Source organism: Myotis myotis, unplaced genomic scaffold (assembly GCF_014108235.1).
Source record: "Myotis myotis isolate mMyoMyo1 unplaced genomic scaffold, mMyoMyo1.p scaffold_m19_p_1, whole genome shotgun sequence".
In the NCBI taxonomy this organism is placed as follows: Eukaryota; Metazoa; Chordata; class Mammalia; order Chiroptera; family Vespertilionidae; genus Myotis; species Myotis myotis.
Genome location: NW_023416313.1, coordinates 24,991,440 through 25,014,255, shown reverse-complemented (window position 1 = coordinate 25,014,255; position 22,816 = coordinate 24,991,440). Strand labels below are relative to the sequence as shown.

Genomic DNA, 22,816 nt, shown 5'->3' with positions numbered 1-22,816 from the left:
AAGGGAGAGAGAGAGAGAGAGAGAGAGAGCTATAATGTAATCCCATAGCTTGCAAGACACTAATGGAAGAAGAAATCCGTTGAATTTACTATTTAGAGTTCAGTAAGGCTTCTAAAAATCAGGCAGCTAAGCTTCAGACCGATTTTCTAAAATGTGGGCTCAGACAACCAAAAGAATCTGAACAAACATTGGCCATCCAGAAATGTGGAACCTCCTGAGTACGCCCCATTTCCTGAGCACCCATGAATGTGGGGCTGGTCCTATGTACCGGCATGTTAATTCAGGCTCACAGAGCACTGAACTCTTCCAGTTCGGAAGTTCATGACCCTCACGCCAGCAGCTGCCTTTCCTCAGCTCATGGGTAGAGCTTCTGAACAGCATCTGACCTCAAAACCACCCCCCGAGGGAGTAGACGCTGGCCAGAAACAAGAGCTGCACAGTTCGGAGAATTTCTAGAGAGCACAGTAATCCTTCAACCTCTGCGCCGTGTGAGAGGCAGCAGTCCTGCCACAGTGCAGTAGCCCAGCCATTTCAGACTCTCCCCTGTGGACTCGCAGGCACTCGTCTATTGCCAAATGTGAGATTACGGTATTAGAGACATTTCGTAAGTTCTTAATATTTTTAAACACAATTTCTATTACATAAGCAATGCATGCCTCATGCAGGAATATTGAAAAGTATAAAAAAGCAGGAAAAGAAAGGTCACTAAGGAGAACCCAACCAGGCAGAGGCACGCAGGTTTATGCAGCAGCCGTCTTTCAAAAATGCTCATGGGCTGTGTCGTCGTGTCTTTGGGATCCGGAAGGGCACAGACCATGCGTGGATCCCTGTCTTGCTCTATCATGAGCACATAGAAGTGCTGAGGATGTTTCTTCCTGCTCTCCTGGGATTGGATTGTGGCTCAGACATGGTCTACCAGGTCTACCTTGAATGGTCTCCCATTGTCTCCTGCCCCTCTCCCCTCCCCTCAGGGTCCCTGCTCAACGCTTTTGGGTTGAAGCTGCTGAGAACCCTTGGCCCATTGGGGTCATGCCTCCTGGAGCACCCCTGGATCTACTCTAGGAGGCTGTACTCCAGTCCCTTGGAGAGATCCCAGGCCCCACAAAAAAATCCTGGTGAATTCTTCCGCTAAAAGGCCCTCTCCCAGTAGCAGAGGGGAAAGGGTGAGGACAAAGGGGTGAAGAGGATAAATACCTTCATTCTGCTACCTGTATTTTTTTAAGAAAAATTGCAAGACTCAAACATAATGTTTTATAAAGGACCCCCCCCCCCCGAAAAAAAGATGCTATGAATATTTTCTCCATTTCATTAAATCTAGAATCAGAATATGTTTAACCCATAAAGAGCTCTTGGAGAGCATGCAGTTGAGCTCCCTCATTATACAGATGGCAACACTGAGGCCCAGAGAGCTCATAGATGGGAAAGGATTCTGATTCCATCCAGAGCCAAGTCAGAGACCCTCAGCCTCCCCCCCGCATAGGAGCCTGAGCTCCTGGCAGAGGAGAGCTGTCCTCGATGCTCAGAGCTGGGACACCTGCTCCCACTGCTTCCAGCTCACTGAAATCTCTGGCCTCCAGGCCTGAGCACCTCTTCACCACTGTTTTCTAAATTTGCTGGATTCGTGCTGGCATGTGCCTCAAAATTAAAAGGTTAAAGCTTCTTTGGAAAAATAGTCCCCCGATTCTTTCACCATGCACCTGAGTTTGGGATAAGGGCTGGTATCTGGATGCCAAGTCATGCCCAAAGGACTACCCATTAAGGCAGAACTTCTTTCTCTGTTTTCGACAAGAAAACCAGTATAATATTGAGTTTAAAGCATAAACTTTGGAGTCAAACTGCTTGGATTCAAGCCCACTTGCCACTTACTGGCTGTGGAACTTTGGGCAGATGACTTAACCTCTCTGTGCTTCAGTTTCGTTATCTATAAAATGAGGACAATTATAACAGTGAATGCCTCTGAGGGTTGTTTTGAGAACTAAATAAGCGCAGGCTCCCAGGGGCCCATACCAGGTTCCTCAGAGTAAAACCCAAATCCTACCCACAGCTACAAGGCCCCGGACATTCTGGCTCTAACACTCTCCTCTGGTTTACTGCACCCCAGCCACACTGGCCTCCTTGCATTCCACAAACACACTAACCACTTCCACTCAGGGCCTTTGCTCTTTCTGTTCCCTCTGCCAGGGTGCCCTTGGCCGTATCCTGTTGGCTCCCCCTCTCTCTTCCTTCTTGGTTCAGCTCAAATGCCATCTTTCTTGCTGACCCTACATAAAGTAACACCTCACTCCCTCTGTCCACCTTCCCTGCTGCACCTTCTCATCACACTTAGGGCCAGCTGATGTATAAGCATTCGAGTGCCCTTACTTGCTTAGTGTCTAATCTCCCTATGAAAATTCAGTTCCATGAGAATGGGAGCTTGGCCTTGCTCCATGCTGTACTCTCAGATACAGAGAAGATATTTATTGGTTGAATAAATGAGTAATATCTAGAATGGGGGCAGTGGGGAATCTAAAGAATCAAAAAGGGGCGGAAAGGCCAGCTTTCAGACAAAAGAAGGTAGATAGACTTCCTCTGATTTATAAGCTTGCCAGGTTCTTTTTAGCACTCACAGCTGGGGTGTTTTTATAGCCTTACCTTGCTAATCTACTGCCGTATCTATTTTCACCTATGTCACAGCAAAAGTCCTTGAGGACATGGATCATAATTTCTACTTCTCTATATGCAGCCTGTGCTTTATTCACAGCCCTAGCTCTAGGGCACTGGTTCTCAACCTTCCTAATGCCGCGACCCTTTAATACAGTTCCTCATGTTGTGGTGACCCCCAATTTCATTGTTACAAATTGCACATAATTAAAGCATAGTGATTAATCACAAAACAACATGTAATTATATATGTGTTTTCTGATGGTTTTAGGTGACCCCTGTGAAGGGTCATTTGACCCCCAAAAGGGTCTCGACCCACAGATTGAGAACCACTGCTCTAGGGGAACAAGCACCAAGATCAATTAGCAGCACCTGCCATGGCTGCAGAAGGAGGGCGTGGAGGCATTTCTCCATGTCTCTGCTGACCCAATGCAACAGAAAGAACATAGAGACACAGCAGTTGTCCCGAGGTCTAGGTTCAAGTCCTGGAACCACCACTCAGTAGTTACATGAGCTAGAGCAATCACAAGATTTCTTCAAGTTTCAATTAAGGGTAGTATGAGGATTAAAGAGAAAACTTAAAGCGCCAAGCACGTACTCGGCATATAGCAGGCTCTCAACGGAACCACATGGGCTCCAGTGGCCAGCAAAACCTCCATCGGTAAAAAGAGATTCACCCGTTGCCAACAGAAGAGTCAAGTTCATGAGGAGTCATTAGCCGGTGATAAGGGATATGCCGTTTTCTGGGGCAGAAGAACAGCTGATACATGATACGGGGTATCCGATGTGTGCAGTTGAGTGATCCGGGGACTGTGGCAGGCTCTGGTGTCTGTGCCTTGTCAGAGGGCACACACTACTCTCCCTGAAACCCCTCAAGGGAATATACGTGAAAGTGTACACAGTTGCACAAGCGAGTACCTCCCGGCTTCCTCTTACTTCTGGGTTCTTTCTTCACCATGTGTTGAGGAACCCCCATCCATGAGATCCTTTTGGCCTCTTTCTTAAGACACGTGCTTCTTAAAGCTGTTCTGAAATTTTCCTTTGTTCTCGAGTTTCTGATCCCTCCTCACCCCATCTGTTCTCACCCCACTGGCTTTACTTCCTCTTTCACAGCAGCTTGTGTGACTACAATTGCACAACATTTCCCTGCTGTTTGACTGACAACGCATGAGTTAGGTGAAGGACAAGCCTGTAGTGTAGACTCAGGAAGGAAGCTCGTAGGGACCCTCCTCTGTTCACAGAAGTTGAACATCCGGGTTGCTGATCCTCATGAAAAGGAACAGGGAGATTCAGAGATAGCATCACACAGACAAACGCATACCTTTCCCAGGATTTGGGGGGTATACCAGCTACCGACATCTCCCACCAATGTCCCCCACCCCAAGAAGTGGCAGGTCCCCTGGTCTCAGATCCTCACGTATCCCGCCCCTCCTCCTGCCCTGGCCCTGGTAAATGGGAACTGAAGGGCTGTGTTAAAACTGGAAAGAAATGAAAGGGTCTCTCTCTCCAGAGCAACGCCCTCCTCCATCTCCCATTCCCACCGGTCCTCAGTGTCTGAATCTCATGGGCTCAGGCCCACTGAGCAAAGAGCTCCAAGGGAATAGTAAGCATGCTTGGGAGGAAATGGGTCCTGAAAAGCAGGAGAACCCGAATAGTTCATTCCCAATTTTTCCCCTCAAGGCCACTTTTAAATGTTCTATTCTTTATTTCTCTTTTTACCTATCATTGCCATTGACCTAGACTCCTTACACTTGAATTAAAGGAGAGGAGACTGAGAGAGCCACAGCAAGGACAAGGGAAATCGTAGGAGTGTGTGTGTGTATGTGGGAGGGCAGAAGGTGCGGGGGGGGGGGGGGAGGAGGGGGGGCGGGAGAAGGGTAGACACACGTTCACTGACCATGAATGAGCCAGGTGAGGCGCTAGGCCATTGGCTACATTTGCTCTTTCCAGTGCCTCCTGGAGCCACTCTGGAGCCTAAGATAAAGGGGAAAATCAGTTAATACTGGTCCTGTATTTACAATTTTGATGTTTTTTTATCATAAATTTTTTGCATGGATTTTGAGTTTTTTAAATAGTGCATTCCATACTGTCTACATTCATCCCTGAGAATTTTGGCACTTCCTTACACTTGCACTTGCTTTGCCCTAGTCCTGGCCCTGGTTATATTGAGCCCAGCAGATGTTGCTGGTCACCAGGCTGGTGGTTTCTTTAGGAAAGAAAGGCTGGAGGCTATAAAAATAATCTAAAGGAATCAAGATCTATTTTTAAATACACAATTTCAGTCCTACGAAAATAAATGGCAGAAGGAAAGAAATTCTCAACCACGAACATAAACCAAATTGTAGACACAATTCCCATCTTTCATTTTCTAACAAAGCTGGGTACTTCACCTTACCAGCCACCAGGTGTCTCTGTAAACTCCCTGCAGGCCCTGCACAGGATGCCGAGGATGACGTCATGAGTGAAATCTGTGGTTTGTAACCAGCGCTAAAGAGAGAGGGCACACAAAAACAGTTTGAAATGTAACAGGCTCCAATACCAAATACTTCAGAGATCCACCCACTTATTCAGGATTTCTGGCTAATAGCTAAATGCTTATTATCATAGCTCTTCCCCTATCTCTGAGATGGGTTATTAGAGTCAGTTTGTCAATATACTTTCTAGAATATTCCTGCATTATTCTTTCCTCATCCCTCAGCCAGATTAATCTCTAACAGAGCACAACCCTGCCAGACCCAAACAGAGCATCCCAGGAGCCTCTCAGAGGAACCATCTTCACCCAGCTTGATCTCTCTACTCCTTCAGGGCAGGGAATTTTGAAAATAGTTTCAAACCATTTGTTTATGGGTTTTTTAAAAATAAATAAATAAATAAATAAATAAACTCATGAAGAGTTATGGTCAAGGTCCAGAAAAAAAAAAAAGTGGTGGGAAAGCTGTCTCATTCTTCAAAGTAAGTTTACTTAGTTGTGTTCTCAACCCCTCCCTTCGCGCCACCTCACCCTGCCCTCAAAGGGAAGTGTAAACAGTGAACAGACTACTTCCTCTGACCTAATTTTTTTTCTGAGTTTATTCTCCGAATCAGCCCCTTTTCATTCAACACCCAAGAAGGACCATAGATACTTCCTCCAAGGGTCTGGGAAAGTGACTCTTGTGGGAAACCTCGGTGATGATGCTTCTTGCCTTTCCCCAGCTTGTCCAGAAGCACCCGCTCTTCGTCTTTAAATTGCTACAGACAGTGGTCACAACAGGGACGACGGGTAGCTCTCATGGAGCGCTCACCACGTGCTCGTCAGGGTGGTAAGAGGACCTGACAAGTGTGACGTCCTTGAAAGGTCCTCGCACTGGGTTTCTATGACCATCAAGCTCCCCTGGTTTTCTCCTAGCTTTCTGGGCAATTCCCCCTCATCTGCCCCCTTCCCATATTGGATTCCTCACATTCAGCCCCAGGCCCTCTTCTCTTGGTCCATGTAGCAAAAAGTTCTTAGCAATTAAAGTCTCAAATTCACATGAAAAATATGCTCATCGTCATTAATCATCAGAGAAATGCAAATTAAATGAGGTACCACCTCACACTTGTCAGAATGGCTATCATCAATAAATCAACAAACAAGTGCTGGAGAAAAAGGAACCCTCTTGCACTGTTGGTGGGAATGCAGACTGGTACAGCCATTATGGAAAACGGTGTTATGGTCAAGGTCAAGTTTTTTCCCTCAAAAAACTAAAAATGGAACTGCCCTTTGACCCAGTGATCCCACTTCTAGGAATATATCCTAATGAAAGGGTTAGCGAGCTATCTTAATTAGGAAGGTTTAGGGCAGTGGTTCTCAACCTTCCTAATGCCGCGACCCTTTAATACAGTTCCTCATGTTGTCGTGATCCCCAACCATAAAATTATTTTCATTGCTACTTCATAACTGTAATTTTGCTACTGTTATGAGTCGTAATGTAAATATCTGATATGCAGGATGTATTTTCATTGTTACAAATTGAACATAATTAAAGCATAGTGATGAATCACAAAAACAATATGTAATTATATGTGTGTTTCCCGATGGTCTTAGGCGACCCCTGTGAAAGGGTCGTTCGAGCCCCAAAGGGTCGTGACCCACAGGTTGAGAACCTCTGGTTTAGGGAATGAGGACAGCCCATGGGAGAGGAATACATAGATGGGAGACATGAAGACGTCAGGGTGCTTATCTTACTTGTACAGCGGACAGAGAAATGCCACAGGCAGATGGAAACATTTCTGGCCTAAGCAATTAAAACAGCCATAAACCAAGGACAGACAGGGGTATCTCTGGCCTGAGCAATTAAAGTGACCATAAGTTAGACCAAAAGTAGCCTTGACCTGAGCGGCTAGGAAAGCTATAAGATAAGGCATCTCTGCCAGCACAACTGGGAGAAATCCATAGATAAATCAAAAGTGACTCCCACCTAAACAGATAAGATGACCAAACGAGGAAAAGTGCGGATGTGCAGGTCCTGGGAGCTGATTACAGGGCTAAGGTCCCACAGCAGAAAAGGAGCATCTCCAGCCTCTTTAATGCCTCAAGACAAAGAAAGCAGCGGTCACCCTTCTTAGGGGCCCCTCTTACCGTCCAGCAAGGACAGAGTCTCAGGATTAGGAACTTAGAGGACACCTTTCTCAGGTGGCTCCTCTGCTCCTCTGAGCCAAGGGGGGCAGAGTTGCAGGCTTAGAATTTAGAATTAAGGTTTAGAGGTAGTATTTGCTTGCAATACAGTTTCTGTACTTTTCACCTACACCTTTTGTCCGTGGCTTCACTAAGAAGCCAGAAACACCAATCAGAGAGAATGTATGCACCCCTATGTTCATAGCAGCACACTTTACAATAGCTAAGATCTGGAAACAGCCCAAGTGCTCATCAGTAGATGAGCGGATAAAAAAGATCTGGTACATTCACACAAGGGAATACTATGCACCTGTAAAAAAGAAGGATCTCTTACCCTTTGAGACAGCATGGAGGGACCTGGAGAATATCATTCTAAGTGAAATAAGTCAGTCAGAGAGAGACAAGTATCATATGATCTCATATGTGAAATCTAATGAACAAAAGAAACTGATAAATAGATTAGATCAGAGACATGGAAGCATTCAGAATCCAGAGGGAGGGCAGGGGAGAGTGGGTGGGTGGAGGGTAATCAACCAAAGACCTTATATGCATATATGCATAACCCATGGACACAGACAGTGGGGTGGTGAGGGCCTGGGGTATGGGGTGGGGGTGGACTGGAGGGGGTCGATGGGGAAAGGAAAAGGGGAACATCTATCATACTTTCAACAATAAAGATACATTTTAAAATATAAAAGTCTCAAACGATAAGAAAAGAGGAAGCCATGGTGGTTCTGATAAGTTAATTGCATGTCCTGAAGAGGAGTGCTAGCTGCAGGCTTGATCCCTCATCTCCAGGTAGATGAATTCTTTACAGCAGTGCTGCTCTAAATTAAAGTACAATCATCTCACAGCGGGGGTGCCTTGTTAAAATGCAGGTCCTGAGTCAACTTATCTGAAGTGGAGCTGAGATTCTTCATCCCACCTGATGCGGGCGCTGCTGGTCCGTGGACCACACTTTGAGAAGCAAGGCCCCGGAAGACTCCATCATTATAATGGGGTACCGATAAAGCACACCTAAGTTGCCAGCTACCCCACAGACCAGATCAATTATAACAATGGCTGAAATGTGGGATGGGGAATACAGATTGTGAAAATGTTAAAGAATACATGCTTCTGATTTCCAAAATTCAGTATCTATTTGAACTTAAAAGAGACTCAAAAATTCTGTAACACCAGAAATAAGGCTTGATTATTTTTAAAAGGGCTCAATCTAAAGACTAACTGTGCAGGTGTGAATTTGCTAGGCCTGGTAACCCCTCCAAGAAGCAATGACTTGAGAACTCAGAATTTGCAACTTAGGTTAATCTGACTCTTTTGGGGGAGGGGGGGAAGGGATGATCAGTATGATTATTGCAACCATAAACTGATATAGAAATAGTAATCCCAGAAAGGCATAAAATAAAAATAAGAATTAAAATATAGATAACAATTAGTATGATGAACAAACAACCTTAAATCCATGGTAGTAGCAATTTTAAAATACATTTTTCATAGTAACTTCTGTAATCATTGTGACAATTAGTGTGTGTTTTGTCAGCTGTTTACGGTGTTTAATGTATGCATTTAAGAAAATCCAATGTGTTCATGTTGTGATTTTAATTAAATGAACAGAAGAACTTAATTTAAACTTGCAATCAAAGCTTAAATGTTTGGAGAAAATTCTTTCCTTAAAATCATAAGCTTTGTTTTATTAGTTATAGACATACTCTATGAGGAGAGAGAAGCTGACTGTTGAATATTTAAAAGAATGCTAATTGTTGAATAAATTTATGAGATCACCCTGTTGGCCTTCTTTGAGAGTAACCCACACTCCAAGTTCCCCATCAGAGCAAGACTTCCGCGGGTCCTTCTCCCTAGAGAGGGCTCCCCTAGTGCTCACATGTCTCTTTGTCATAGTTAGCTTACTGACTCTCCTACCCTGGACTATGAACTCTCTGCCACTGTAATCCTTAGAGTCCTAAAAGTTACCCATGTACAGCTGAGGAAGGAGGCTTGGGAGTTTTGAGTAGCACATCTAAGTAGCAGAGCTGGGATGGAACCAAGGCTTCTCTTACTTGCGAGCCCTGGATCATTATTATTACGCTGAATCCAGTCAATAGGACTCAAGCGCTGAACGATCATGCTGCTCAGTAGTCTGCTGCGGGCTGCAGACACAAAGCCACACAATGACAGGAACTCCCAGAGCTTTCCCCAGAGAGGCTGGGACAAATCTCTAAACACTGCTTCCTCGAAGGATCAATCACGGGAGAATATACAGCTATAATGTAGGCCTTAATATACATTATGTCACCTGCCTGTTACAGAATCCATGAGGAATTGGAGGCTGTGTAAAGTGATATTTCCTAACTTTTTAAAAATATATTTCTTTATTGATTTCAGAGAGAAAGGGAGAAGGAGAGAGAGATAGAAACATCAATGATGAGAGAGAATCATTGATCGGCTGCCTCCTGCACAACCCCCACTGGGGATTGAGCCAGCAACTCAGGCATGTGCCCTTGGCCGGAATCGAACCTGGGACCCTTCGGTCCACAGGCTGAGCTTTATCCACTGAGCCAAGCCGGCTAGGGCGATATTCCCTAACTTTTACATGGAGAGGCAGGAAAGCACAGTCATTAATTGCCTCTATAAGGATGCTGGGCCTAGACTATCTGCCGCTTTTGAGCTGGGTGGCCTTGGGTACGTCACTTATACTCTCTGGTTCAATTTACTCATCGTCAAAGGAGGCATAATAATGGAATTACCATGAAGTTGTTCTGAGAATGGAATGAAGTAATACACATAAAGAGCTCAAAACAGCCCTGACCGGCTTGGCTCAGTGGATGGAGCGTCAGCCTGCGGACTCAGGGGTCCCAGGTTAGATCCCTGTCAAGGGCATGTACCTGGGTTGTGGGCACATCCCCAGGAGGGGGCGCGCAGGAGGCAGCTGACCCATGTTTCTTTCCCATGGATGTTTCTAACTCTCTATCCTTCTCCCTTCCTCTCTGTAAAAAAAAAAAAAGGAGCTTAAAACTGTTACTGTATCTATGAAAGTGGCAGCAACCATTTATTACACATCTGATCATTTATTATGGACACCCAAGTAGTTAAGGAATCATCTCTTGATGTTAAACTTTCATCTCTTTCTACCGGATCAGATCACTGCCTTACCCCCTTTGGCTGGAACTTGCCCACATTTGTACCCTGCAGGCATGCTGTGCCCTCCTGTGCCCCAGTCCTCCTTTCCCCTGCGGCATTTCTTTTCATGGTGTCATTGAAAACCCGACTGCAGCAGAAGGGTTATTTATAGCTGGAAAAAATTAGTGTTATTTAGCTGGAGCTTTTCTGCAACCATCAGTCCATTACCGGGAGAGCATCCACATTTACATTGCAAAGTCGTTCTGTTTTCCCAGTGCCTTGTAGTCATTAATTAGCTACCCAAAACAATCTTTACGGAGTGTCTACAGAAAGGGAAGCCTGCTCCAGCCTCTGCCATCAGAAACCAGCCTCTTCCATGAGCTCAGACTCCCACACACCAAGCACTCAGCAGACAGCTCTACCTGGACGGCCCACACGCACTTTAGACACATGGCCAAAAGTGAACTCCCCTCCACACTGACCTTCCCGCCCCTCCCATTTGTTCCTGCGTTTGTTGAATGGAGCCACCATTCCCATCTCCCATGCCCAAACTGGGAGTTATCCCAGATTGCCCTCCCGCATCACCACATCTCATCTTTCACCAGGCTTCATCAATTCTGTCTTTTAAACCCACACAGTCTCCCTTATCTCCCCTGACATACATCCAGGTAGTGTGACCAGGTCACCTCAGGGCTGGTCCCTCTTCTTCAGTCTCTTCCTCTTCTAGTACCTCCTTCACACCATTACATAGATCTTTTGAAATCTGACTGAGCCACACCCACCTCCTCCTTTGAAATCCTCCCATGTTCCTTCACCATCCATAGGATGGAGTCACACTCTAAAACACAGCATCTCATCCCTTCATATTTTCAACTCTGCCTTCCCCCATAAGACTCATTTCCTGCCATCGCCACATCACTTGGATAATGAGGTGGGCCGGGGCCGGCGTGGCCCAGTGGTTGATCATTGACCTATGAAACAGGAGGTCACGGTTCAATTCCTGGTCAGGGCACATGCCCAGGTTTTACAGGCCCCATCTCCAGTGTGGGGTGTGCAGGAGGCAGCCGACCAATGATTCTCTGTCACCATTGCTCTTTCTAGCTCGCTCTCCCTCTCCCTTCCTCTCTGAAATCAATCAAATTAAAAAAATAAATACCGAGGTGGGTTTGCTGCACTCCTTCACACCTCCCTCAGCCAGAAATATTTGTTTTACCCTGCCCAACCAGGGAACAATTTTCCCTCTTTCTAGACTCACTTGCAGAGTCTCCTAACCTATGAAACTTTTTCTGAACCTCCATGGGCAGAATTCTATACTTCCTTCTCTGTACTCTCATACATGCTTCTAGTCTTTTTTTTTTTTTTTTAGAAAGACTTTTTTTTTAAAAATATATTTTATTGATTTTTTACAGAGAAGAAGGGAGAGGGATAGAGAGCTAGAAACATCGATGAGAGAGAAACATCGACCAGCTGCCTCCTGCACATCTCCTACTGGGGATGTGCCCGCAACCCAGGTACATGCCCTTGACCAGAATCGAACCTGGGACCCTTCAGTCCGCAGGCCGACGCTCTATCCACTGAGCCAAACGGGTCTGGCCATGCTTCTATTCTAATGCCTATCGTTTTGTTTAACTGTTGACATGTTTGTCCCCCAACCAGACTGAGCACCTCCCAATTGCTGTATTTCTCTTGGTATCCCCAGTGCCTGGCACATAAGAGGTGCCCAATAAATGCTCACGAAATACATGACTGTAGTGGCCAGAGCCTGTTGGGGGGTCTCCTGACTGCCGGTCACCCCCCTCCCATGCCACGCCTCCCCAGGCAGCCTTGGCCGGCCTCCCCTGAGAAGCAGCACTCCCTGCTGTCCACTGTGAGAGGGTGGTGGGAGCTGAGTGCTTTGAGTCTTAACCGTACTGTGCACATCCCTGAGCCAAGCATGGCTCCCTGGAGGGAAGCCCTAAGAGCAAATGAGCAAACCCAGATGTAAATGCTCCTGATAAACAACCCAGCAGCTTGTTCCCGGGTCTATTAGGGCTCCAGCTTGCTGGAGCAGAACCTTGTTTCAGAGGCTGTGCTGTTTGGCCTGGGAACCAACAGGTTCCAGTCAGCACAGAAGGAGCTACCTGAATTCCCCCTGTGGCCCAAACCCCGTGTCATAACAGTCAAGCTACATGTGTGCTCGAGGTCCTAAGCTCCTGGAGAAAGAGATCTGTATTTACCTTATGTTAGGTTGCAAGCCACCCGCTTCCCCCCAATCCAAGGAAAAAGTCACTTATTAGGTGTGTGAGGTTTTTTTTTATTTTATTTTTTAAAATATTTTTCTTTATTGATTTCAGAGAAGAAGGGAGAGGGAGAGAGAGATAGAAACATTAATGATGGAAGAGAATCATTGATCGGCTGCCTCCTGCACGCCTCCGGTGGGGATCGATCCCGCAATCCAGGCATGTGCCCTTGACCGGAATCAAACCTGGGACTCTTCAGTCCACAGGCTGACGCTCTATCCACTGAGCCAAACCATCTATGGCTAGGTGTGTTTTTATGAGAATAAATTTTTCAAACAAAAATTAAAACTGTTTGCTAGTTTCCTAGTACCAACAGGCCCTGGGAGGTAAGTTCTGATTTGCACTCTAACTGCAAATATTTTCTGAATTCTGGGCAGAGAGTTTACGGATTAATACATTGTCCCTTCCTTCAAGGTGCTTATGAACTATTTGAAGATGAACTTCCAAGAAAAGTTGAATGATAATATAAGACTATTTAAACAAATAATATAAGGAGAATATGCCCTGAAGGGGTGACTCACTGCCAAATGAGAGGTTCAGAGAAGTGAGAGGACATTGGCCTCCAGGGCAGACTGACCCAAAGGATACAGAGATCATGGGGCTCTTACCTGACAGGCTGGACAGCAAAGTGGTGGGCATTGGGGGTGGGGCATCTTGGTGGACAGAAATGAGCAGATCCTTTGGAATTTGGGGCTGGAGTTTCTGTGCTGCCATTTATTAGTTAGAGACCTTGGGCACTTGTAAACCTCTTTGCGCCTAAGTTTCCTCACTGGAAAGACAAGAAAAATATTATCTGCTTCATGGCACCATGTATCACTCCAGACTGCAAACATTTAGCACAAACAGATGTGACAAACCCTCAAGAGCTACCATATGCCCAACCAGTGTGGCTCAGTGGTTGAGAATCGACCTATGAACCAGGAGGTCACCATTCGATTCTTGATCAGGGCACATGCCTGGGTTGTGAGCTCAGTGCCCAGGAGGGGGAGTACAGGAGGCAGCCGATGAATGATTCTCGCATCATTGATGTTTCTATCTCTCTATACCTCTCCCTCTCTCTGAAATATATATATATATGCTACCACATGAGTAGGGGTCAGTAAATATTGGTATCCCCTCTCCCTTTACCCTGTCTGTAGCTTTAAAGTAGGGTAGCAGTGGAATGCAGGGCATGGGGTCAGATATTTGGAGGCAGAATAAGCTCTTCTTAACTCTCCCCCTTGAAACATTCCTGCCTCCAGTGCCACCTTCTACTAGGACGAGGGTTCATCATTCCAGAGGCCAGGGGTCCTGATATGCAGCCTCTCCCTTGAGCTGTGATGAGGCCTGGAGGGAGACAAGGCCAAAGGCAGGAACCTGCTGTTTACGCCTCACTTACAATTCTTTTAATTGCGACAGAGAACCGGTAGGGGGCCTAGGAGTGAGCGTTGGGCTCTGACCCCATTCATCAGGCAGAATGCCTTTGGTCCTGGCTGGAAAATGCAGTAGTCAGAGTCAACAAAACTCGCGAGTGGGCCGAGAGCAATACTTCCTGCACCTTCTGCAAGCCCTTCGTACAGAGCACGGCTCCCTGGAGGCTAAAAGGCATTCGTACCCCGCCCATCTCCACCCACAGCCCATCACGCTGGGCCCAGGGTTTCTTAGCTCTGATCCCGTGTTTCAGTGTTGCCTCCTGATTAAAAGCCCTCGGGCTCAGCAGGATGATCTGTAATGATAGCAAATGGCTCACATGATGATGAGGCAATCTTTTTCACATCCTGAGCTGCAATCCGTCTTGTAAAGCCTCGCCACTGTCTGCATTCCCAGCCCCGGATTCTCAGCAAGGCCAGCCACCTGGGGTTGTTGCTTTGGGCTCTCATTCCCCACCCCCACCCCCACCCCCCACCCATCCAGTTTCCCACACCATAAGCAGATCCTTGAATATCTATCTGCTTTACCTATTTTCAGCAATCTTCATTAAAATCAATTATTCATTTGCAAACAAAACAAAACAAAACAAACAAACAACAACAACTCTCAGGCCCCCTGTGAGGTCACAATAGCTCAGCTCCCCATGGCCAAAGCTGGGTGGCAAAGCGCGCCTTTGCTTAGCAGGAGTCTGCTTCCACAGGGGTTCATCGCTTACATTTTCTTTGAGAGGCTCACGCACACTCCAGGAACAATGGGCAGGAACATGATTTCCCAAGCAGGTTGCCTAGAAACCACTCCGTGTTTCTGAAACTAATTTAAACATGAAAATTCAGCTCCTGACTCATGCCAGGAATGCATGTCATGGTTTTCTCGGTGGTTTACTTTCGTTTTCTTTCACATTACAAACTAATACATGCATGTTGAAGAAAAATTGAAAAGAATGTAATAAAATAAGAGTCTAGAAAGAAAAATACTCCCTGTAACCTCACTACCAGAGGCAGCCACTGTTGTCATTTGAGGATATTTCTTCCAAGTTTTTTTTTCTATGCATTTTTTATATCATTGCTATTAATACTGAAATTACATAGATTATGTTTTTTTCCACTTAGCATATTGTAAGCATTTCCCCCAACTGGCTACACTTTTCAGAAACCTGATTTTTTTTTAAAAAATATATTTTATTGAATTTTTACAGAGAGGAAGGGAGAGGGATAGAGAGTTAGAAACATCGATGAGAGAGAAACATCGACCAGCTGCCTCCTGCACACTCCCCAACTGGGGATGTGCCCGCAACCAAGGTACATGCCCTTGACCGGAATCGAACCTGCGACCCTTGAGTCCGCAGGCCGACGCTCTATCCACTGAGCCAAACCGATTAGGGCTGATTTTTTTTTTTTTAATGACCACATTATATTACAGTCCATTCTCCTTTATTTACTTAATCATTCTCTTAATGCTAGGCATTTAGATTATTTCCAATCTTACACCATTTTCATAAATGTCATGATCATTTTAGTACAAAATATTTATTTAGCCTTATTTCCTCAGGATAAAAATCATAAAAGGAGTTTCAAAAAGCCTGGACATTTTTAAACCATTTTTTAAATGAACTAACTCATGTTTAGGATTTTTTAAAAATTTAGACAGTACATTAAAAAGTCATTTCTATCTAGTATCATTTCCTATAGGTCACCACTGCTACCAGAAGTTTTCTATGAATATAGAAACACATAAATATCATTTCTTTATTTGACACCATAATTATTCTACCCCACTTGCTTTTTTCACTTACTGGATCTTGGACAGCTTTCCACACCAATCCAAACTGATCTGTTATTTTTAGAAATTGCCTGATATTCCGTCAGATGATGTATCATCACATCCTGCCCTGGGCAGAACTTCTTAATGCCCTTGATACATATTCAGCGAGCTGGACTCCCACAGTGGGTCTGAGTCTACACTGCTCCCTCCACATAATACCTTTGCTGAAGGAGGGAACAGGTGGCGGGCGGCAAAGGTAGCCGCAGCCTCACCTGGCTGGAATTCATCAGAGTTAGAGGTCTCCGAAGCTGTTCTCTTTTTGTGGCTTAACTGAAGGTTTTACCAAATCGATATCCTTTTCCCAGTCTCTCCCCATCTCCTCCACATAGTGATTCCATGCCGTATTCGTCTTTCTATCTGGCTTATTTCCCCTAACACAATGTCCTCCAGGTTCATCCGCATTGTTGCAAATGGCATGACTGCCTTCTTTTTAAGGCTGAATAATACTCTTCTGTCTGTGCGTGCACATGCGCACAAAAACGTTTAGTTTATTCATCTAGCAACAGACACTTAGGTTGTTTCCATATGTTGGCTATTGGGAAAAGTTATGCATGAATATAGGAGTACAGATATCTTTTCAAGCGAATGATTTCATTTCCTTCAGATATGTAGGCCCAAAAGTGAGTTTGCTGGATCATATAGTAGTTCTATTTTTAATTGTTTGAGGATCCTCCATACTGTTTTCCATAATGGCTGCACCAGATTTATATTTCTACCAAACATAGAAGATGCAGACTGGTTCAGCCACTGTGGAAAACAGTATGGAGTTTCCTCAAAAAAATTAAATATGGAACTGCCATTTGACTCACTTCTGGGAATATATCCTAAGAATCCTGAAACACCAGTCAGAATGAATATGCGCACCCCTATGTTCATAGCAGCACAATTTACAATAGCTAAGATTTGGAAACAGCCCAAGTGCCTATCAGTAGAGGAGTGGATAAAAAAAAGCTGTGGTATATTTAGACCATGGAATACTATGCAGCACTAAAAAGGATCTCCTACCTTTTGACACAGCATGGAAGGACCTAGAGCAGTGATGGCGAACCTATGACACGGGTGTCAGAGGTGACACACGAACTCATTTTTTGGGTTGATTTTTCTTTGCTAAATGGCATTTAAATATATAAAATAAATATCAAAAATATAGTCTTTGTTTTACTATGGTTGCAAATATCAAAAAATTTCTATATGTGACATGGCACCAGAGTTAAGTTAGGGTTTTTCAAAATGCTGACACGCCGAGCTCAAAAGGTTCGCCATCACTGGCCTAGAGGGTATAATGCTAAGTGAAATAAGCCAGGCAGAGAAAGACAAATACCATATGATTTCACTTATCTGTGTAATCTAATGAGCAAAATAAACTGATGAACAAAATAGAAACAGAAGCACTCCGCCAGTGTGGCTCAGTGGTTGAGCATTGACCCATGCACTAAGAGGTCACTAGTTTGATTCCTGGTCAGGGCACAGGCCTGGATTGTGGGCTTGATCCCCAGTGGGGGAGTGGGTATGCAGGAGGCAGCCAATGGATGTTGATATTTCTGTTTCATCAATGTTTCTATCTCTCTTTCACTCTCCCTTCCTCTCTTTCTGAAATCAATAAAAGTGTTTTTTTTTAAAAAATAGAAACAAAAGCATAGATACATGGCTGACAGCTGTCAGAGGGGAGGAAGTAGGAGGGGACTGGATGAAAGAAGATGAAGGAATTAGCTGAAGAGCATACTGTATATGCATAATCCATAGACACAGACAACAGTGTAGTGATGGCCAGAGGGGACTGGGTGGAGGGGGGCAAAGGGGGAGGGGAGGAATGAGGACATCTGTAATAGTATCAACAATAAAAATTTAAAAAAAGAAGAAGAGCGAAGATCTCTAGTGTGATGTGAACATCCTCCCTTTGGCTCCCTCTCACTTCCTCCCTTTTCTTCTTTGTCTTCAATTTCTAAGAATGTGTCCCTCTCATCAAAGCAGAACATTCTAGAATGCACTCCTTAAGAATAAAGGCTGCCAACTCCATGTCGGGAATAAAATTCCCTTTGGTAATTTTTGTCACTTCTAAAATGATGATAAAGAAATCCATGCTTGTGGTTCGGGATGCAGTGGGAGAGAGGAAGACCTGGAGTTTGGGGGGAGTCTCATAGTACCTGTGGGAAGCTCAATAAAGCAGACTTATCCCAGCCCAGAGGGCTGCTGGGAATAGAAACTTTAGAAACTTGGGGTCAGAGAAGGAGACAAAGGAATGTGATGAGCTACTAGTGCAGTTGGCAGCTTAAAATTCATTGCATCACCTTGGCGAGGTGGAGGGGGATGGATGGAGGTGGAGGAGTGATGCTCATACCTGAGAATTATGGAAACAGGTATGGGTAGAAAGAGAAAACCCTAGACCAGTGATGGTGAACCTATGACATGCATGTCAGAGGTGACACTCAAACTCATTTTTTTGGTTGATATTTCTTTGTTAAATGGCATTTAAATATATAAAATAAATATCAAAAATATGTCTTTGTTTTACTATGATTGCAAATATCAAAAAATTTCTATATGTGACACGGCACCAGAGTTAAGTTAGGGTTTTTCAAAATGCTGACACACCGAGCTCAAAAGGTTCGCCATCACTGGTCTACACTCTGCCTTTTACCAGCTGTGTGTCCTTGGGGAAGCCACTTACCCTCTCTGAGCTTCACTTTCCCTGCCCATAAGAGAGAGTAGCAATCACTATCTCAGAAGGTTACTGTTGCATTAAATGAGAAACCTACAAATTAGTGGAGAAACATGCTACTACTATTATTATTTTTAGTTACTATGGGCTTAAAAAGGGCCTTCATGTTCTGAACCCAATTGATTCAAAGTAAATTGTAGTGCTTGACAAATACTGCCTTTTCTACTTGGAAACTTGACTTTAAAAAAAAAACAACAACTGAGCAATTCCTAAAGCAAAAGGAAATTGTTAAAAATTGAACTACTAGAGGTCTAGTGCACAAAATTCGTGCATGGGTAGGGTCCCTAGGCCTGTCCGGCGATCAGGGCTTATTGAGGCCTTCTGGCTGCTGGCCAGGGCCTTCCTTCCAGCTGCCAACCAGGGCCTCCCTTCCCCAGCTGCCAGCTGCCGGCCTGGGCCTTCCTTCCTTCCGCGCCGCCTCCTGATGGTCAGCACACGTCATAGCGAGTGATTGGGCTCCCAGTCAAACTCCCTCGGGGACAGTTTGCATATTAGGCTTTAATATATATAGATCCTTGACCCCAAAGTCTCACTTCATACATTGTTTCCTCTTTCCCTAATATTCTAGCCCAACATATGTAACCCCTTGCTTTTACCTTCCTGTCCATACAGGAAGCATGGACAGGCAGACAGGATGTGTCTTTGCCCAAATTAGTTTCACTTCCTCCCAACCAGGCCAGGTTACAGCAATGGAGAGCTGAGGGCTGCATTTCTGATTTTATCAAAGCAAGGTGGGCAAGAGACTTAACTCAGAGAACTTGGTGAAGCAATGGATTCTTTGTAATTGTTTTAATTTCATTTTTCCCATCATCATTTATCCCTTCTGTGTCCTCTTCCACCTCCACCCATACCCCTCACCTCCCCAAAGTGATGCAATGAATTTTAAGCTGCCAACTGCACTAGTAGCTCATCATATTCCTTTGTCTCCTTCTCTGACCCCAAGTCTAGCAGGAGTCCACGTTCTCATTAGCAAAGCAACGTTCATAAAGAATGATGAGTGAAGCAACCTTTGACCACTACCTGGCTACCATCTGACCTCACTGGAAGGAAGCTACCTATTGAAAATAGCAGGGAATAAAAGATAGAAGGGAACAGGGTCCCCAGCATCATGGAGCCACATGCTAGCTCTGGAAAGCTTCTGCACGATGGAATCCTCGAGAAGCCTTCTGAAAACCAGATGTCCCCATCCTGCTCAGGACCCCTGCCCTCCCCGGGAGCTCTCTGCAGATCTCCTCTCCAGCCTCACCCTGCTGCCACACCTGCACAAGCATAAGGTTTGTTGAACTGCAGAGAGGCTTGGAGGCATCGTTCTCTCTGCCTCACCGATGCTTCTATTTTATATCCTTTTCTGCTCCTGTCTGGAGACTGACCCAGAGGAGAGGATATCACTCTTGTTGCAGCTGGAATATATCTGGGACCCAGCTTGTCCCCACCACCACCACCACCACTGAAGTGTAAACAGCCGCAACTTAGACACGTCTCCATTGCTGAGGATTTTATCTGTCTTACAAATTGGTTTAGAGTTAAAGGAGTTGGAGCTGTCAGACACCCATCCATAGCTGAGAGAGAAAGAAATATCTTAAAAGATTTGTTAGCAGCCACTTTGTGCCAAACAGAACTGACATTTGTCTGTGTCTAAAAGGCTGGTCTTTAACGTTGAGTGGGTTTTCACCGATGCTGTCAGAAAACATCTTAGCACTAAGTGGACGTAAAGATGAACTGCCTCTCTGAAGAGGCAGAGGTAAGTGATAATAGCGAAAGGAATGTTGGCATGATTTTGTCTGATGCTTGATGACCTTCAGGGCCCCAGGGAGCGTTTTGGGAACATTTTCCCCCTTTGATCTTGCAGAATAGTCTGGATGGACACAGAGGCCTTGCATATCAAAGAGTAACCTGGGTACACACGGCAAAAGTTTTCCAGGGAAGGGAAAAGCACACGTATTCAATAAGCAGAAACATGGACTCCTCTGTCTTACCTATTAAGCTGTAATTTCTTCTCTACTTCATATCCTACCAACCAATTACTCAGCAGTATCCTGCAATGCAAAGAGGGCAGTAACATTTAGTTTTCAGAGTGATTTCATCTTGCTGCCAGGCCAGCTCTCCCCATGCATATCGGCCACCTGCCTCTTCCACAATCGCTCCTCCCTCGGGCATCAGAGAGTTGCACTTGTTTTGAAACCTTCTTTAAATTGTGGGGCCTTACGATGATCTGATTGATGCAGGTGTACAGTCTCTTCATGTCTCCCACTCTCTTTTTTTTCCACAATATTTTTAAAATTGATTTCAGAGAGGAAGGGAGAAGGAGGGAGGGAGAGAGAGAAACATCAGTGATGAGAAAGAACCATTGATCAGCTGCCTCCTGCATGCTCCCTACTGATGAGCGAGCCTGCAACCCAGGCATGTGCCCTGACCTGGAATCAAACCTTGACCTCCTGGTCCATAGGTCGGCTCTCAACCTCTGAGCCATGCCAGCTGGGCTCCCCCTTTCTTTTCTTGCTTTTCTGCCTCCATTACACACTAGCCCCCTCCCCGCGATACTTCCATCCCCAGCGATTTGTCCATGATCTTGCTTGCCTCCACCTTCTGATTAGGCTAACCTTTGAGAGTCCATGAGGCTGAGTGATATGGACTGAACATAAATCACCAGAACATCAAAATCCTGGCTTTTTGCTTCCAAGCTGTGTGATCTTTGACAAGTTACTTTATTTAGCATTTCGGCTTTAAGAAAGAATAGTTATAATACCTCCTCACAGGGCTTCTGCGATGATTCAATGAGGAAATGTACAATGCATTTATGGGACATTAAGTGCTTTTTTTTTTTTTTTTTTAAATCCTCACCTGAGCCCTAGCTAGTTTGGCTCAATGAATAGAGTGTCGGCCTGCAGACTGAAGGGTCCCAGGTTCAATTCTGCTCAAGGGCACATGCCCGGGTTGCGGGCTTGGTCCCCAGTAGGGGGCCTGCAGGAGGCAGCCAATTAATGATTCGCTCTCATCATTGATATTTCTGCCTCTCTCTCCCTCTCCCTTCCTCTCTGAAATCAATAAAAATATATTTAAAAAATAAAAATAAGTTTAAAAAAATAAATAAATCCTTGCCTGAAGATATTTTTCCATTGATTTTTAAGAAAAGTGGAAGGAAAGGGGAAAGACAGAGAGAAACATCAATGTTAGAGACACACACCGATTAGTTGCCTCCTGCATGAGCCCGGACCAGGGCCCTGGGCCGGGAAGGAGCCTGCAACCAAGGTACCTGGCCTTGACCAGAATCGAACCCAGAACCCTTTGATCCACAGGCCGACACTATATCCATTGAGCCAAACCAGCTAGGGTTTAAGTGTCTATTAAACAGTAGTTCTTTTCTTTCCCCATCTGTTCCCCCAAAGTAGTCCTGGATTGGAGGACTCCTTGTCAAAGACTATACCACAGAGCCTGGCATTATTATTACCTGAATTTCTATCAGTACTTCCTTTTTTTCTTTTTTCTTTTTTATTCTTACAGTTTTATTTTTGTGTACACATTTGCTTAACAATCGCTGAATTTTTAGGCCAGGTTCAGGTAATTGAAAAGCCTTTATAAGCAGTTTATATTGCCTAGAACTAAGGTATGCTGAAAACCCAGCCTGGAGCAAAATGGGAAATAACATCTTTCTAAAGATAGGTTGAGACATTCTGATCCAGTGGGTTAAGATGTGTCCTCTCTCTGGTAGCAGGGCTGAGGCATAGCTGGCTGCTAGGCCACCATTCACAGGAGTAGCCAAGAAAACAGGGTACAGGCCATGAAAAACAAGTCCAGCCAATCCACCTCGTGTGATGGTACAGGTTTCACAATGCAAATCACCTGTACTCAATGGTAAACTTACAAAAGTTTTGTAAGATACGCTCGCTGTCAAAAATGGGATCACTACCATTGGTAAACCAGCAGCTATATGAGCCTGTGTCACATATAAGATGCGTGGGAAAAGACTGCTGTTAGGCCCCGGAGAGCAGCATTAAGCCCAACATATGTTGATCCATGTTCAAGTAGATTTCTTTCTGCTTCTGGAAGTTGGTTAATTTTTCTGTTTATGATGTCCAAAATGTGTTCTTTCTTGAAAGTATCATTTGATTCATGATTTTCCATCTTGAGCCTTATGCTCTCCCTGCAGCCTTTCTCAGCCCTAAGGCTCATCCTTCACTCTGCTGGCGGGCACAGCCG

The 22,816-nt window shown here is 45.0% G+C and overlaps 1 pseudogene; it reads right to left on the bottom strand.

The window, feature by feature from the left end:
- Positions 1–3,313: 3,313 nt before the first annotated feature.
- LOC118660609 lies at positions 3,314–22,760 on the bottom strand (annotated as a pseudogene).
- Positions 22,761–22,816: the final 56 nt, after the last annotated feature.